The sequence below is a fragment of the Pleurodeles waltl genome, chromosome 12, assembly GCF_031143425.1.
Source record: "Pleurodeles waltl isolate 20211129_DDA chromosome 12, aPleWal1.hap1.20221129, whole genome shotgun sequence".
In the NCBI taxonomy this organism is placed as follows: Eukaryota; Metazoa; Chordata; class Amphibia; order Caudata; family Salamandridae; genus Pleurodeles; species Pleurodeles waltl.
Window position 1 is genome coordinate 546,654,170 of NC_090451.1, and position 18,072 is coordinate 546,672,241.

Consider the following 18,072-nt stretch of genomic DNA (forward strand, 5'->3'; position numbering starts at 1 on the left):
TATCTGGTAGAAATTAATTTTAGTTTGTTGTAATGCCTGTGGGGTGTTGGGGAATCTTATGTACAGTTGTATTCTGCTCAGCATGGCATTGAGAAATGCATTGAAAAATCTAGAGAGGGCACTGTGTGATACCACTCCAGCTGCTGCTATGACCCCTTGATAGCTCCCTGAGGCTAGTAGGTGCAGGGAGCATAATACCTGCACATGGGTGGGTATGCTGTTGGTCCTGTGTGTTGTGCATTGCAGCATGGGTTGTAGCTCAGCTATCAGGTCAAGTATCATGGCTGAGCTTAACCTGTACTTCTCATAAATGTCCTCCTCAGTCTGGTCAAAAAGGGTGATGCGCACTGTAAATATGCGCTCCTTCTCTCTCCTCAAACCTGCCAAGATCCTCATTCTCCTTGCCATGACGTAGAGTGCAGCCATTGTGGAAGAGGAGCTGAGGCATTCTGAGCCTCTTTATATAGGTTGCACCTGGTTACCACCTGGTTTCAATTCGTTGTAAATTGCATGTGCAAACGGCCATTCTGCGAATGATCGCAAATTGCGATTTTTGAGCCATGCTGGGTATCCCTGAACTGGTGTGTGCTAACACAAGGGCACAGAGCAGGGCTCAGGGTGAAAAATAAGTGTTGGTGTCTGGAATAATGGCCCAACCTTCCAAGAGGAAAGGAAAGAAGACTGGGGAACCAGATTCAACACAGCAAAAGAACCAGAAACTCTCTTCCCAGGAAGATGTTCTATCCCCTGGGGGAACTGAGTCCATGGAGCTGGAGCCTTACCAGGTTGAGCTCTTGGGCCCAGGAGGACCCTCAAGGGAACAGCTATATAAGGGGCAAGAAACGTGTCCCTCTCTTGAAGGCCTAAGACCGCAAGCAGCTGAGCAAGAAAAAGGAACTGTCAGTGGAACCCACAGGGTCTATTGGGAAGGTGGGCTCCTTTACACTGAGGCAAGAGATCCAAAACCTGGTGCGACTAGGAGAATGGTAGTGCCTCAGGAGTTTTGGGAGTTCATTCTGACCTTAGCCCATGACATTCCCCTTGCTGGGCATTTGGGACAAACCTAGACATGGGAGAGATTAGTCAACCATTTCTACTGGCCCAAATATGTCCCAGAAGTTAAAGGAGTTTTGCACCTCCTGTGTCACCTGTCAAGCCAGTGGTAAGACATGTGGCCATCCAAAGGCCCCCCTCATTCCACTTCCAGTGGTGGGGGGCCCCTTTGAGTGGACATAGTGAGTCCACTGGAACCTCCCACAGCATCAGGGAACCAGTATATCCTGGTAGTAGTGGATCATGCTACCTGGTACCCTGAAGAAATTCCCCTTAGGTCCTCTACTGCCCCTGCAGTAGCAAAAGCACTCATTGGTATTTTTACCAGAGTGGGGATTTCCTAAGGAGGTGGTTTCTGATAGAGATCCCAACTTTGTCAGCTTACCCAAAGTACATGTGGAATGAATGTGGGGTGACTTATAAATTCACCATACCATCCACAAAGCAATGGTCTTGTGGAGAGATTTAACAAGCCATTGAAGGGCATGATCATGGGGCTCCCTGAAAAACTCAAAAGGAGATGGGATGTCCTCTTGCCATGCCTGCTTTTCGCCTACAGAGAAGTGCCGCAGAAGGGAGTAGGGGTTTCCCCCTTTGAGCATCTGTTTGGCCATCATGTTAGGGGACCACTGGCACTTGTAAAAGAAGGCTGGTAGAGCCCTTTCCATGCGCCTAAACAAGATGTGGTGGACTATGTACTAGGCCTACGTTCAAGGATGGCAGAGTACATGGAAAAGGCAAGCAAAACCCTCTGGCCAGCCAACAACTCCAGAAGTTGTGGTATGACCAAAAGGCTGCTATGGTTGAGTTTCGGCCAGAGCACAAAGTCTGGGTTCTGGAGGCTTTGACTCCCAGGGCACTTCAGGACAAATGGAGTGGCCCTTACCCAGTACCTGAGAAAAAGTCAGGTCACTTACCTGGTGGACCTAGGCACTAGCAGGACCCCCAAGAGGGTGATCCATGTGAACCGCCTCAAACTCTTTCATGGCAGGGCAGATGTAAACATGTTAATGGTTACAGATGAGGACCAGGAAGCAGAGAGTAAACCTCTCCCTAATCTCCTCTCCACTGACCCTAAAGATGACTCATTAGATGGAGTGATCTATTCAGACACCCTCTCTGGCCAACAGCAGGCTGACTGCAGTCCTCCACCAGTTTGCTGAGCTCTTTTCTTTGTCCCCTGGTCAGACACACCTGTGTACCCATTATGTGGACACAGGAGACAGTATGCCTGTCAAGAATAAAATATTCAGGCAGTCTGACCAAGTCAAGGAAAGCATCAAAGTGGAAGTCCACAAGATGCCTGAGTTGGGAGTTATTGAGCACTCTGACAGTCCCTGGGCTAGCCCAGTGGTCTTGGTCTCCAAACCTCACACCAAAGATTGAAAGAGAGAGATGAGGTTTTGTGTGGACTACAGAGGGCTCATCTCTGTCACCATGGCACATGCTCACCCCATTCCAAGGGCAGATGAGCTCATAGACAAATAAGGTGCAGCCAGATACTTAAGTACCTTTGACTTGACAGAAGGGTACTGGCAAATAAAAATGGCACCTAGAGCAAAAGAGAAAACAGCATTCTCTACACCTAATGGGCACTACCAGTTCACTGTGATGGCCTTTGGCTTAAAGAATGCCCCTGCCACCTTCCAAATGTTGGTGAATCAAGTCCTTGCTGGCTTGGAGTCCTTTAGTGCAGCTTATCTTGATATTGCTGTCTTTAGCTCCAACTGGCAGGATCACCTGGTCCACCTGAAGAAGGTTTTGCAGGCCCTGCAAGCAGCAGACCTCTCTATCAAGGCATCTAAATGTCAGATAGGGCAGGGTACTGTGGCTTACTTGGGACACCTTATAGGTGGAGGCCAAGTTCAGCCACTTCAACCCAAGATCCAGACTAATCTGGACTGGGTAGCTCCAAAATCCTAGACTCAAGTCCGGGTATTCCTTGGCTTGCCTGGGTACTATAGGAGGTTTGTGAAGGGACATGGATCAATAGTGACACCCCTCACAGAACTGACCTCTAAGAAAATGCCCAAGAAAGTAAACTGGACCGTGGACTGTCAAAAGGCCTTTGACACCCTGAAGCAAGCTGTGTGTACAGCACAAGTTTTTAAAGCTTTAGATTATTCTAAGCAGTTCATAGTGCAGATTGATCCCTCAGAGCATGGGATAGGAGCAGTCCTGTCCCAAACAAATGATGATGGCCTTGACCATCCAGTTGCTTTTATTAGCAGGAGGTTACTCCCCAGGGAGCAGCGTTGGAGTGCCATTGAGAGAGAGGCCTTTGCTGTGGTTTGGTCCCTGAAGACGTTGAGACCATACCTTTTTGGTACTCACTTCACAGTGCAAACTGACCACAGACCTCTCAGATGGCTGATGCAAATGAAAGGAGAAAACCCTAAACTGTTGAGGTGGTCCGTATCTCTAAAGGGAATGGTCTTTGTAGTGGAACACAGACCTGGGACTGCCCATGCCAATGCTGATGGCTTTTCCAGGTTCTTCCACTTACAAAATAAAGACTCTCTTGGGAAAGGTTAGTCTCACCCTCTTTCGTTTGGGTGGTGGGGGGAGGGGTATGTAAGGAAATGCCTTCCTTGGCATGGTTACCCTCTGACTTTTTGCCTTTTGTTGATGCCAGTTATGATTGAAAGTGTGCTGGGGCCCTGCTAACCAGGCCCCAGTACCAGTGTTCTTTCCCTAAACTGTACCTTTGTTCCTACAATTGGCACACAGATACGTCCCTTGTAAATGATACCCCTGGTACCAAGGGCCCTGTTGCCAGGGAAGGTCTCTAAGGGATGCAGCATGTCTTATGCCACCCTGGGGATCCCTCACTCAGCACATGCACACTGCCTCACAGCTTGCATGTGCTGGTGGGGAGAAAATGACTAAGTTGACATGGCACTCCCCTCAGAGTGCCATGCCCACCTCTCACTGCCTGTGGCATAGGTAAGTCACCCCTCTAGAAGACCTTACAGCCCTAAGGCGGGGTGCACTATACCGCAGGTGAGGGCATAAGTGCAGGAGCACTATGTCCCTACAGTGTCTAAGCAAAACGTTAGACATTGTAAGTGCAGGGTAGCCATAAAGAGTATATGGTCTGGGAGTTTGTCAAATACTAACTCCACAGTTCCATAATGGCTACACTGAAATCTGGGAAGTTTGGTATCAAGCTTCTCAGCACAATAAATGCACACTGATGCCAGTGTGGGATTTATTCTAAAATACACCCAGAGGGCATCTTAGAGAAGCCCCCTGAATACCAGTCCGAATCCTAGTGCTAGGCTGACCAGTTTTTGCCAGCCTGCCACAACCAGACACGTTTCTGGTCACATGGGGAGAGTGGCTTAGTCACTCTGTGGCTAGGAACAAAGCCTGTACTGAATGGAGGTGCTTCTCACCCCCCCCTGCATGAACTATAACACCTGGCGGTGAACCTCAAAGGCTCATGCCTTTTGTTACAGCACCCCAGGGCATCCCAGCTAGTGGAGATGGAGGCTTTTGCTCGTGGTGATACCTGTAATGTTTGGGAGGACAATGTACCAATTCAGAGCTGGTAGTATATTGTTGAGGTGAATCAGACTGTTAGTGTATCAATTAGATGCGGAGCAAATGCTTTGTTTGTAGGCTCTAAACTTGCAATAAAATGTTTCTATTAAATAAAAAGTCAAATTAATGAGGCCACAGAGTCCTGTTTTGACATTAATAGAACAGTGAAAAAGAACATCTATTTCCTTACCTCATCCACAATGAGAATTGTCATTCATGCTGCCCTCACGACAACAATGATTTACCGCATCTTCCTCTATCTCAGTCTGCTTGACTATCTGAAACATATATTGCAGATAGTGCAAAATATGGCAGCCAGATTTCTCCTTAATGTGCCTAAAACAGACTCACTTCATCATGGTGACTAGTGCCACTTTATGGGGTATGGGATAAATTGTAGGTGGCCCAGTTCTTCTCAGCATTACCCTCACTTTTTTCACTGATTAGTCCCAACCAACATTTCACACCATCCCTGCTGAACATGGAATTTATGGCTGATGCAATGTTCCAAACCTTGTGGAACGTACAAATTACACAGTCTGTGACCCCAAACAAGTGTTTCAAATGTACAAAACTCCTGTTATGACTTGGAAAAGTCTTTCTGACCCCAAAAACGTTTTTACGAAGCAGTAGGAATTGAAAATAAGAGGAAGGGAGGGTCCCTATCCTATATCTGTGAGTTGCAATGGAATGTATTTGTGTTGTAGCTAAAATTGCGGCCATAAACCATTGATCAGCTTCCTCAAGAGGGAGAGTAGATGATCTAATTTTGCATAGAGATGACGTCCCCATGTAACAGTTTATCTTTCTGTAGTAGCATCTGGCAATTTCTGGGGTGGTATCTAATTGACCCCTGGACCACTGTCTGCTCCACTGAAGTGTTCGCTAATGAGAACTGTTTTTTTAAAAGCAGTAACTGTCCCTTTAATAGACTCTGGCTGTTAGAAAATGCTTCCTGTTTTGTAAATCAAACGCAAGTATGGTCATCTGCTGACCCTTGCACACCACTACTCTGTGTTGCAACCATTTACATGGATTGCACACTGTGACTTGCTTAATTCATTAAGTGGGTCTTTTTGAAACACTTGCATATTGAATGCACAATTTGGGATACAAGCTATTAGCACAGAAGTACTGCCACAATTGGCGTTGCCATTCGCAAACAAGTAGGTGAGGAAATTTCACATCCTTGTTTGCCAGTAAAGGTTTTCTCTATTGCCCCCGTTAAGTCTTAATTTCAGAGGCTGTATAAACAGAAGTCAATATGATATTTGGCAGGGTCGGCATTTGGTGCGTCATCTGACACTCAAGAAAAGAGTAACCAGGTCGTACAGTTTTTGAGAATTAGCACTTAGCAAATTACATGGTTGATCTCTGATACATGCAAACTGTTGTGCAAGGGAGAATAATTCAGCCACCTAAACAAGGTTCGTGAACGGACTAGAGTATTTAACTAGAAGGAAATTGGAAGCTATGGAGATCAGAACATCCATCTCAGCATGGTTGGCCAAGAGAGGCAATCCCTGTACAAAATGGTGCTGTATTGGTACTACATCCCATTAATGTGCATGTGTAGGACAAAGGAAAAATTGTCCTGTGCAGGTGTGGCTTGGGGTTTGAAGGGTTGTACTCTCTGCTACATGTTCTAGTGACTTCTGATATTGCTAATGTATTTGGAGAAGTGGATTGTCCTATAGACCAGTTATATAGTGGGACTCCGCCATGTAGTGTATGTGCGTATTCTGGAGCTTTTTCACAGAGTACAGGGAGCTCATGTATACCTGTTTCTTGAAGATACTGAAAGTAATTCCCTACAAGCAGCTGGAGTTTGTGTAATCCTCAATGGTGATAAGTGTTCCGGATTTCTTACCAGGGCACAGCTCAATTATTGGCTTCCTAGACCCACAGGTACCATGGATGTCATCAATATCCCAACCTGAGACAGCCCAATAGACTGCAACCAATCCATAACTCTCTGAACACTACTTGATTGAGATGCATTGTAGGTAATGGTCAGCTGTGTGATATCAGTTAGTGGAACCCAAAACCCTATTTAGTCATAGAATGGCACACTCAAGAACACTAGGAAACGAGTGTATTTTTAAGATGTATGTAAATTCAAAGTGAATACACAATGAATACTAATTATTATAAACAAGCAAAGTAGTTTTAATGATAATTATCAGGAGGGTGAAAATAAATATATATTGTAACATTGATGATACCATAAAACGTCTGTACATATTTCCAACCCCACCTCGCTCTTGGCTAACTAAGCTAAACTTAGCACCAAAAGCATCCTATTTCGAGTTTAAAATGGTTCACATCCCCATAACCTCTCCTTGAACAATCAAACCAGTGTTCAGTAAAGCAACAGTGTCTGGTATTCTCATCAGCAAGCAGGCAGATAAGCCTGCTGAGTGAAGGCTTGTTGTGACTTCCCTGTAGCCATCTGTGAAGGAAAGTGATTAGAGCTCTGTATGACCCTCTGTCTAGAATCCCAGACACAAAATTCCTCTGTCTCATTACCCACTGTTCTTAGGGAGGATGATGTTTCTTTTGATATTTCTAACTGTCCTGATCAGCAGTTGTGTTTGTAGAAAACCTTCAATAAAATATTTAAATCTTAAAAAGGGGCACATTTCCTCTTTACATCTATTCTATCTTCCACCATGCTGCTCCTTTGTTTTAGTTACAAACTTATAAGAGTAGTATTACGAAGAGCTAGGTTAACATGTGACATGGTTGGCTATATTTCCAGATCTGCTCTTTCCCCATTGTGACATCCACTATCACCACTTCCATTCCTTGTCCATGGGTAAGGCTAAAGGTGTGCTCTGGCTGAGACTGGTGCCCTAGGAGACATAGTTGGTACGTTACTATCTTTAAGTAAAATGTGTACTTAATGCTCTGTCCCTGGCAAATTGGTACACCTCTTTCCAGCACCCTTCTATCACTCTCAACATGTATGTAAATAGGTGCACACACAGTTCAGTAGGTCTGTGTTAATTCCCTACTCAGTATTAAACAAGTCCTAAACTTTAAAGGGATCTGAAGAGTTGAGTTGACACAAGATTTGAAACTGTGACGTTTGTGTTTCCACCAGATTTCCACACATCCTTAGCAGCTATATCTGTTCGCCATTTGTATTGGTGGGCGTGGAAAAGCTCACTGGATCCAGCACCCATTGAGAAAATATGCATTTATTCCTACATGGCTTAATTGTAAATCCTGATAAGGTAGCTCTAATCATTTTGGATCTGAAAACTTTCTCAGCAATGCTCATGTGTACCACTAGTTGGTGTCCTGTAGTTCAGCACTAGCGCTCTGCATTGCCCATGAAGTAAAAGAATGGAGCCACACACATATGCACCATTCCTGCACTCTGACGTCACTTCCTTTCTTTTGGAGTCTTCCATTGCAAATCTGTAGTCCACTCCCAAATTGGTCGACCTACAACAAACTTTTCACATTTTTGAAACAAGAGTGCTAGTGGTCAATGTCGTCTCCTAAAATGATGTGCTTCAAGCCCTGTCGTAATTGAAGAAAGCAGATGTCTGTCACCGACTCGACCGAAGTGTGCCACTGTTAGTCTTGTGACCAGTGGATCTTCATGCACCTGAAGGTGATCGAAAACCAACAGGCGAAGTTGTATTTTGCCCAGCAACAGAAGTACTTGAGGTCCTCGCATAAGTAACCCCCCCCCCCTCCTGCCATGGTCTTGATCCCTGTATGGTCTTGCAAGAGGTTTACCTCTTGTTCGAACACTTCTGTAAAGTACAAATTGCAGTCTAAATGCACCCTGCCACTGCCTTTCCAAGGAGAAGTTATGAGGGAATCTCAATGCCAGTTGGTCTCCTCTGGAGTCCCACCAGCCCCCCATGTGATTCTGATGCCTCCATAGTTTTCCTGACCATCAGCAAAGCCACAGCAAATTAAGGCCTTTCAAGAGGCCATGGTGCATATCTTCAGTGCTTTTTAGGCTCACTCTAGTGTGCCTTCGCATCAGGCCAACACTTGTCAATGCACTTGTCAGTGCCAGAGGAGGATCAACTTCAGATTCCAAGGTCTAACCTCAAACTGACTTCAGCCCACTCTCGACCAGTATTGTGCTACAAAATAACTCAAAGGTAACTGGACACTATGCAGCTAGATTCTGCCCTGATACCTCCACCAGGGTTGTCACGCCAACAGAGGCTCCATTATCTTTTTGGGCTTGGACTCTGAACAAGGTACTCCACTAGAAGTAGACAATGGGTGGGGTAGGCATGTTCTTTCCACCTATTATGATGACAGTTTTTATACAGATTTAAAAGATACAAGTGGGCTTAATGCCTTCCTTAATACAGGGGTTGGACTACCTATGAAGATTGTGTGTCATTTGCAATTGTGGTCCAACGGGAACTGTGTTCTTGGATTTACAGCTGCCTAATGTCATGACCTAGACTAATTTTAGAGATTATGCAGCACAGACCTGCAATGTCTGAGGTCTTGCTGTCCTTCAACAAGGCCCTTACAGATCATCAAAGGTCTGTTCCCGTCTGCCAGTGAATAAGAAGGAAAAGAAAAAAAAACCTACTCCTGAGAGCTTAGTGGTGCAGGTTCAAACCAGTCAAGTTAATTCCAGTGCTTTCCCCACAGCACCTTTGAACAGGGAATCCATGAGAAATGAGGCATCTGGTGAACAGACTCTATGGCCAGCCTCGCTCTTAGATTTCTGAACGTAGTCTGCATCCTTGGCTACTATGCGCATACTCTCTGGAACATTAGCGGGGAGATCTTGCTGGCGGTTCTGGAAGACCTTAGGCCCTCTTTGCCTCAAACTATTCATAATGGACAGGACTCAGCCAAATATGTCAGTCATGCTGCCTAGACACTGCTGCCTGCCTGGGGAGGGCACTTGGCACTGGTGTTTTTCTCCACTGCCACACTTGGATGCATTCCATGGGGTTTTCTGGACAGGTGCAAGCCGCCCTCAAGTGTTTAAAGGGCAGTAGAGCCGCAGCACGTCCTAGGACTGTTGACTTCCACCAAGCAGTTCCTACATCCATTTCAGAAATTCAGGGGCTACTCCAGGGACCTGGTGTACAGACCTTGTTAACTGCCCAAAACAATGTAGTAGAAACCTAGTGTTTCAAGGGACGGGCCTGACAGGCATTGCGTAGGCCAGTCCTATCTGATAGAGACTTCTAGTTGCAGACTCCTTACCTTTTGAATACCCCCAGGCGTCAGTCTGGATCTGGAGATTTTTCTCGAGCAGCATCCCTGCACGCCCTCAGGTGCCGTTGGTTCGCTCGATGCTTGTAGTCTGTCATGCGCGCCTGATATAACGTTGCATGACCTATGTAGACACCACACATGCATGCTGTCGTCAGTTCTTTTATTTCTGCGCCAGCCTTCGCACAGACCCAAAGAAGAGCAACCCCCCACCAGTCATTTTTCGACTGGATTTTTGACTTTTGTTAAAGCTTTTTTGACGCTGGTGTGTAGAGACAGGGATGAATAGGGTTAGGTTTGCATATGCCTCCCCAAAGGGAGATCAGACTGGCATTCAAAGCATTCCTTCCTTCTCTCAAAGTAAAAGTGGTGGAGGTGTTCACGGAAAACACCACCACCATGTGGTACTGCAACAAGCAGGGCACGATGGGGTCGTGGACCCTTTGTCAGGAGGCTCTGCACCTCTGGATATGACTGCAACATACGGGCATTTTCCTGATGGTTCGACACCTGGCAGGCTCTCTGAATGCCAGAGCAGACGAACTCAGCTGACAATGCCTGGTCGATCATGAATGGCGTCTCCATCCAGAGGTGGCCTAAGGTATCTTTCAGCAGTGGGGAGAGCCTTGGTTAGATCTGTTCGCCTCCGTAGAGAACACAAAATATCAGCAGTTCTGTGCGTTAGAGTTTTCAAGACTGCACTCGCTCGGTGTTGCTTTTCATCCCCAGTGGAGCTCACACCTCCTGTAGGCTTTGCTGCCCATACCACTTCTGCCCAGAGTTCTCAAGAAGATCAAGAACAACTGGGCCCAAGTGATCATTGTTGCTTCGGACTGGGCACATAGAATCTGGTATCCTGAGCTATTGCATATAGACGTTAATCCTCCAATCAGGCTGCCTCTTTGGCAGGATCTTCTGTTGCAGCAGCAGGGAAAGGTTCTCCACCTGAACCTGTCCAGTCTCCGCCTTCTTACATGGAGATTGAGCAGTGGCAAATCTGTAATGTCATCTTGGCAGCCATGCCATCTGTTTGCTCAACGTTTCCTTGCTACTTGGCAGCATGTTGCATGTTACTGTATAAAATGAGCTGACCTCTGTGTAGCCCATATGCTTCCACTAGTGCCTGGGAGCTATAAATTATGTCCTGTCATGATTGCATACGCCTGCGCCCTCCCAGTGTTTAAGATGTTTGGCACCCCTTTCGGTGGGTAGACTCTTAAGTGGCAGTGCGAACATGTATGTGGCCTGGACATGGAGTGGAAGGTTTCTAGGTTCCATGCTGCAGGAACTCTTGGGAGCAGAGCCCTTTCACAATCCTTTCTGATTCCTTCGCGCTATCTCTACTGGGCTATTCTACCTCACCTTTTTGGCTCAGACCGCAATATGATGAAGACAGATGGTATGAGGAATAGAGGATGCCAGTGGCTTAGACACCCCCCTCAGACACAGGATTTGTCTCTGTCTCACTCTGGTCCTGCCACTGAGGGGAGTGCATCTTTTGCTGTTGTAATTAGAATGATGGCAGAGGTCCTTGACCGGCAACTCCCCTCTATATAGGTTAATACAGCTCTCAAGCGATTTAATGAGGCTATTTGAGAAATGCCCTTGGGCATCTTCTGGTTCTTCGGTCAATATACAAGTCACTCGTTACAACAAACGAGCTCCTGCCGACCATTAATTTCTCATGCAGCATCCAATACCAGTGTGTTTGGGGTTTCGGATGTCCACCAGTAAAGTCAACTCTTAACACCTTATCTATAACTCACCTAACCATGAAACCAAACCTATAGAAACCTTTGGAAGGCACATGTTACTTTCTGCCAGCTTTGCTCTATTTTCCGTAAATGACAGCTGTCGCATTGGTTTCTACGGACATGCACAGTTAGTCAGTCAGAACCTATCAGCATTCCCAAGCGACCGTCAGATGTCTTTAGCTCAACCCATTCAGGACTGCTAGAATGCAAAGTAATTTGTTATCCAGTCTGGCCTGGGCACAACTGATTGCTTGAGTCTGGCAACTGGCATGAGTGTGGTGCTATGGCATCACCCTTGGATGAGGTCTACCAGTTTCTCTGGGGATGCCCAAGCATTCTTAATGTGTAATGCGTTTGATGACTCGTTTATTTGGTGAAAAAGAAAAAAACCTAGAATGATTTAAAGAGTCATGCCGCTTACCACTCTTTAGGTCTCTTTACACCAGTCAGACAGTTTAATCAACTATTTTGCTCATTTTGGGGTTACGCCAGGGGCTTGGCATGCCATCAATATCAGGTGCTGCACCTGGTACAGCAAACTTTACCAGCTCTTTCCAGGCTGGGACCGCGGTTCCCTGAGACAACGCTCAGGACATCCGGAATAACTCTCAGCTCAGTCCCTCCAGCAACTGCATCTTATAAACTGCCTTCGTATGTTCTTTCTGCCAGGAGGCAGGATTAATAATTTCATCCAGGAGTAACAATACTTTACATTTGACAATTGGGACCTTTAAATTATCCAAGGGGGCCTTGCCCACCCATTTCTTTCTACCCCACTGTACCTTAAACCAGAATGGAGTAGCTGAGAGAGGACCACATACCCTTTTTACAGCAAGAAGTACAGGCGCTTTAGGCCATGGAGTGGGTTCAGGCATCAGAAACAGCAACTAGGTGTTATTCTCACTACTTCCTTGTGCTAAAGAAGGAGAGGGATGCCATCCTATTTAGATCTGTCTTCTCAATGCCTTCCTGCGACAGGGCAAAATCAGGATGCTCATGCTAGCATTTGGTCTATCTGCCCTTGATCCTGGACACTGGAAGATAGCACTGGACCTGCAGGACATGAATTTCCGTAACCCCGTCTTGCAGGCCCACACACGTGAGCCAGGAGCTTTTCTGGTTTCATTTTTACCTTTTACTCTCACCAGTGCTTCTCTGGTGATTATGAAGGTGAGACATGTTTGGAATCCCCCAACTTCAGTAGGTCTGCTGCAATCTTCCCCTTCCTTCACTACTAGCTATTGAAGGAACTCACACCAGGCAGTCGTAGACTATCTCCAAACAACGGCAAACCTGCTGACCTCTTGGGGTTCACCAGCAGTGTGCCAAAGTCACACCTGGTTCCTTCACAGATACTTCTGTTCATTGGAGCCATTCTCAATATGGTGTGAATTTAAACCTTTTCCCTGGAGCAGACAAACCTTCATACTATGACCCTAATGTTCGTCTCTGTCCTGGATGACTGAGGTTCATCGGACTGTTATCCTCCTGCATTCTGCTGACTGAAAGTTCTGGATAGCGTATGCAGGGTCCCAATGGGCACAGCACCATGGATATTACCTGATTCTATTTAGGTTTCAGAGGAGACTGCATAAGACCTGCATAGTGGCTGTTTGACCATGATTATGCCAACACAGACCCCTCCCCCAGCCCCGCCGAGCGCTCATTGTGGCACCAAGTGCATCACTGCTGGGTTGGGGAGACCATTTGGGAGAGGTGGAGATTAGAGGACTCTGGTCTCGAGGGATATCTGGCTCCACATCAATCTGCTGGAATTGTGGGTGATTGCCTTGGTGCTGAAGGGCTTTCTGCCAACCAGTAAAGGGAAGAAGGTTCTGGTTCTTACTGACAAAACCAATGCAATATGGTACTGCAGCAAGCAGGGCAGGCTCTCTGGTTCTCTGCATGGAAGCTTTATGCCTCTGGAAGGGACTAAATCAGCTGGGCATTTCTTGGGTCATGAACCACCTGGCGAAATCTATAAATGCTAGGGCGGACAAACTCTGCCACCAAAACTTAGCGAATCACGAAAGGCAGTTACACGTGGAGGCGCCTCAGGGCATGTCTCAGCAATTGCGAGAGCCATGGCTCAATCTTTTTGCCACTGCTGAGAAGACATAATTTAAACACTTTGCACACTGGAGCTTCCAAGAAGGCTCTCACTTGCAGAGGCATTTTGCCTAGGTGGAGCTCAAGACTTGTGTATTCTTTTCTGTCCCCCTCCTTGAGTTCTGAAAAATGTGAGGAACAACTGGGCCCAATTCATTTTATTGGCTCCATATGGGGTCAGTAGAATGTGGTACCCTAAGCTTGTGGGGATGAGCATTTGTTGCTCCGTCAAACTACTGCTTAGGGAGAATCTTCTGTTGTAGCAGCAGACTGACTATTTGCACCAGGGCTTGCTCAACATGCATCTTCATGCATGATGGTTGAATGGTGACTGTTGATTACATTTGATCCTACCTCCTGAGATTGTTGCTGTTATCTTGGCAGCTAGGTGTTCTTCCTTAGTCTGTGTACACTGGTTGCTGTGACAGGTGTGTGGCTTGGAGCAGCAACTGTCAGATGGACCCATTCAGGGCAAATTGTCTGGCGTTTTAGTTGTTTGTTTTATATTTGACCCAGCAAGATCTTGTCCTGGGCACTGTGAAAAGCAACTTGTCAGTCTTTTCACATTTTTTGCGGTTGCCCGGTCAGCCTTCTTTGTTCAAGCCTTCTGTTATGATGAGATTTCTTAAACTTTTACATGTGTTCCTGCCAAAGCCACTTGTCATGCCACAGTAAGGTTTGAATTTAGTCCTCACTTTTTTGATGTGCACCGCTTTTGAGCCAGTGTACAGTTGACTATTATCCCTTTTGACCCTAAACATGATCCTTTTCATTTTGAAAATGTCAGCACGCCTCGTAACTGAGCTGTAGGCACTTTGAATCCAGCGGTTCTATACAACCCTTTTCCCCCCAGTGTGGAGGAGTTGAGCAGCATTCTTACCAACATTAGTGACAGCTTTTCATGTTGGTTAGGCTATCACCCTTCAGACCTTCTTTGGCACTTTCACCTCTCAAAAGAGCCCTCAGTTTCCACATTGTTTGTACCAGAGACCATAGGGTGGACTGTCAGCTGTTTGTGGGCTTCTCAGGAGTAAAGAAAGGCAAGGCAGTGCAGGAAAACTCTCTAGGTAGATAGACCTCTGCATTAAGATATGCTGCACATTAGCTGAAAAGAAGCCATGTGAAGGATTGAGGGCTCATTCCACTCTAGCGAAGGCTCCTACCACGGCATTGGCATGTAAAGCGCATGTCCTGGATATCTATCAGGCTGCTATGTGGGAATCAGTGCACACATTCACAAGCCCTATTGCCTTGACAGTCAAGTCCGTCAGGATAGGCATTTCACCCAATCGGTACTTCAGGATTTTTTTATCCTAGCCATTCCTCAGATTCAACCTCAAAATGTGCTGCTTTAGTATCTAATCACATAGTGAGGAATCTGTGGTTAGAAGTATCCATCACAAGAACAAGCTTTTTCTTCTGGATACTGTAACTAACTGAAGATTCCTCACCACCCTCTTCCCTCCCGGTTCTTTTGAATTGGCCTTTTTTTCAGTCTAAAAAGTCCCAATTTAGAGATAGAGTCAAACTGATCATACCAATTTGCTGATGGGTTCTGTGCCTAAAGGTGTCTGCCAGCGTGGTTGGTACCTAGATGCGGCTCAGTTTGTCAGTTCCGGATGAAACGTTGTTTGTGAGGAGCCGCATAACACCATCTACTTGCATGCAGGAGTACTGCTTTAGACTTTTCCAGTGCCAGTCTGGCGCCAAGGAACTATTCACCAGATTATGAATCTGCTGTTAGATAAAGCCCATCAGAGCATTATCAAAGGTAAGTAATGTGTGCCCCCTTGTGTCTAATGCTCCAGATAGTCCTCCAGACACACCCACAGGAGCTTCCCAAGTGTCCGCCGCTTCGTAGAGCTGGCACAGGTAGCTGTCTGAACAGGATCCCACCTATCCCATCCACTGTGACTAACCCCTGGGTGTATGCAGGTTGGCAGGGTCAAGGTGGCTACTCCCCTAGCTGCTGTGGTACCATTCAGCACAGGTCAGCCCACAAGTGCTCAGTGGATTCCCAGTGGAGGCCTTTGATTCTCAATATAACCATTGCCTCAGAAGTATCTCGAAAGGGCATCTTCCAAGTTTAGAGGGTGGGGAATAGGGAGTAGGGGGAATTCTGGGGCCCGTCCATGCGTTAGACTTACTGTCAAGTCCTTGAGTTTCTTTTTACTGCTCCTTGTGACAGTTGTTAGTCCATCAGCTGGATCTCTCAATTTAGCTTCCCCTTAAAGGGCTTGTGGGTGCTCCAGCTTGTGTAGCTCCACTTCTCTTCGGACCCATCATCACTGCATCTGGGCCCCTTGAGGCACAGGTGCTTACTTGAATTCTGTACCTTCCCCCAGCCTCATGTCAGGGCACCTTCAGAACACTCAACATGGAGGAAAAGGTACCTTCTGCACCCATACCCTGCCATGAGACCACTGGCACACATTCACCCTTCATGTGTGGGCAGCACCATCTCCAGAGGGATTGATGATGCTCCTTGGCCAGGTGCTCCCCTTCTTGCACTCCAAGCTGGTGGTCAGCCCTTCTCCGCGCTTCTACGCCGTCAATGCAACTTGAATTAATGCAATTCCCACCTTACATGTGGTCCTCCATTCCACAGCAGGTACCTTTCTGATGTCTGCCAGTATGGACCAAGGCCAAGGGGCTCAGCAGCTGCCACCTCTCCCTGGTCGTAGGAGCTTCCCCCCTGTTCAAGTCGGTAGTGCACACTTTCAAACACCCACAAGTCATGTCGGGCCTCCTCCAGCCCAGATCTTCTCAGCGTAGTCCCAGGCCCCACCAGTATTGAGGTTACCGACCTCCTCCCTCTGCGAGAGCAGCCTGCCTCCAGCTATCGTCGTAGAAGTGCCCAATAGCTCTCATTGTAGATGAGATGCAGCTCTCGGGTGAGCACGGGACTCAGATGCTCACTGTACACCACTCGGCGCAACCCTCCACACCAGCCATCTGCCACATCCGGTACCCTTTTCTTTTACACCTCACTGTCTCCTCAGATTTGCTCATCAGTTCGCTGGGGCTTCGTCAGGAACAGTTTGCGCTGTTAGTGGCTCTTCCGTGGATGTTGAAGGATTATCAGGCTGGGTACACAAGCTCGCTCAGATCGTGTCTGCCATCTTAGTCGGCTTTCCACCCACATGATAATAGTGGGACTAGTTTGTGTGTCGGTGACTTCTCAGAGTGTGTAGACTATTTAATCATCAGATATCAGAATAAACATTTGACACTTATCACAATTAATTGTGCAGTATACAAGATTATTTTGTAACAATCATTCACCGAAAGATTTTCAGCTATGCAATGCAGATATGCATTCTTATGAATCATGGAAACCTTGTTAAAGTGGTCAGATACCTTTTTCATTTTTCTCTTTTTGCTCTTCGAATGTGTTTCACCTCTTGTGGGTTGATATCGTGATGTTTTTTTTAAGGCTGGAACTTTATTTACTTGTACTTGTTGAGATATCATGTAACTTATAATACTAGATATCTGCAAACACACCTGAAAAAACACTGCACAGGTCATGTTAAAAATTGAAAGTCACACTGTACTAACTGACAGACATGCACTAATACATCAGGTGTCTCTGTCATTTCAGCAGTATTCAGTGTAGCTGCCTAACTTTCTGTTTGTCACAAAGAATTTGTGAGATTGATAACTGTTCTTGGTGGAACACGCATGTTGATATGTTAGCCAAGTGGGTAGGCAGTTTTAGCAATCGTTGAAATATAACATGCTAATCTTCTGCTAACTGCAAATTTACGTACCAGTGTGGTCGTTAATAGTCGCTTGCGTCAAGTTATTGTACATCAGTTGAGGAGGCCAGATGGAAGGAATGTTTCAAAGGAGTGAAGTTAATTTGTATGGTATTATCATCTGTGAAGGATCAAATGCAAAATATACATAAACAATGACTTAATGTAGCAGTCACCAGTCATTATTTTGATGTCCAATAGGGCTATAATTGATGGAAAGCACTAGGTGTGGGAAAACGTCAAAATACTTTTCAGAATTGAAAATGTGGGCACAGTCACCTGCTCGGTCAGCTGCGCTTTGTGATTGAAGGCATGCCTGAAATTACATTGACTGATTATTAGACGTTCTTTAGGCCCAACATCTGGACAAGTCCTTCAGTGGACAAAGACGCCAGAGTGAAAACATATTAACTGCTTGGATGCTTGTAAACAAAATGACTGTTTGCTTTTGTGGCTAAAATCCACCACCAAAAGTCCCGTCAGGAGTACTACAGAGATTTTAGTGGTGGAGTCATCAATTCATTAGAAAACATCAATAATTTAAATCTCCACTCAGCCGTACTTATAACCGCGCACACAAAATATTCTGGTGTGGAAAATCAAATCCAGTTTTCCTCCCTGGATATGAAAAC

General features: G+C 46.2%; 1 protein-coding gene across 2 annotated transcripts in view; it reads left to right on the forward strand.

Moving 5' to 3' along the window:
- CENPT (centromere protein T) overlaps nt 1–18,072 on the forward strand; it is an 834,768-nt gene that overhangs the window by 527,539 nt on the left and 289,157 nt on the right. The gene's annotated exons all lie outside the window — the stretch shown is intronic.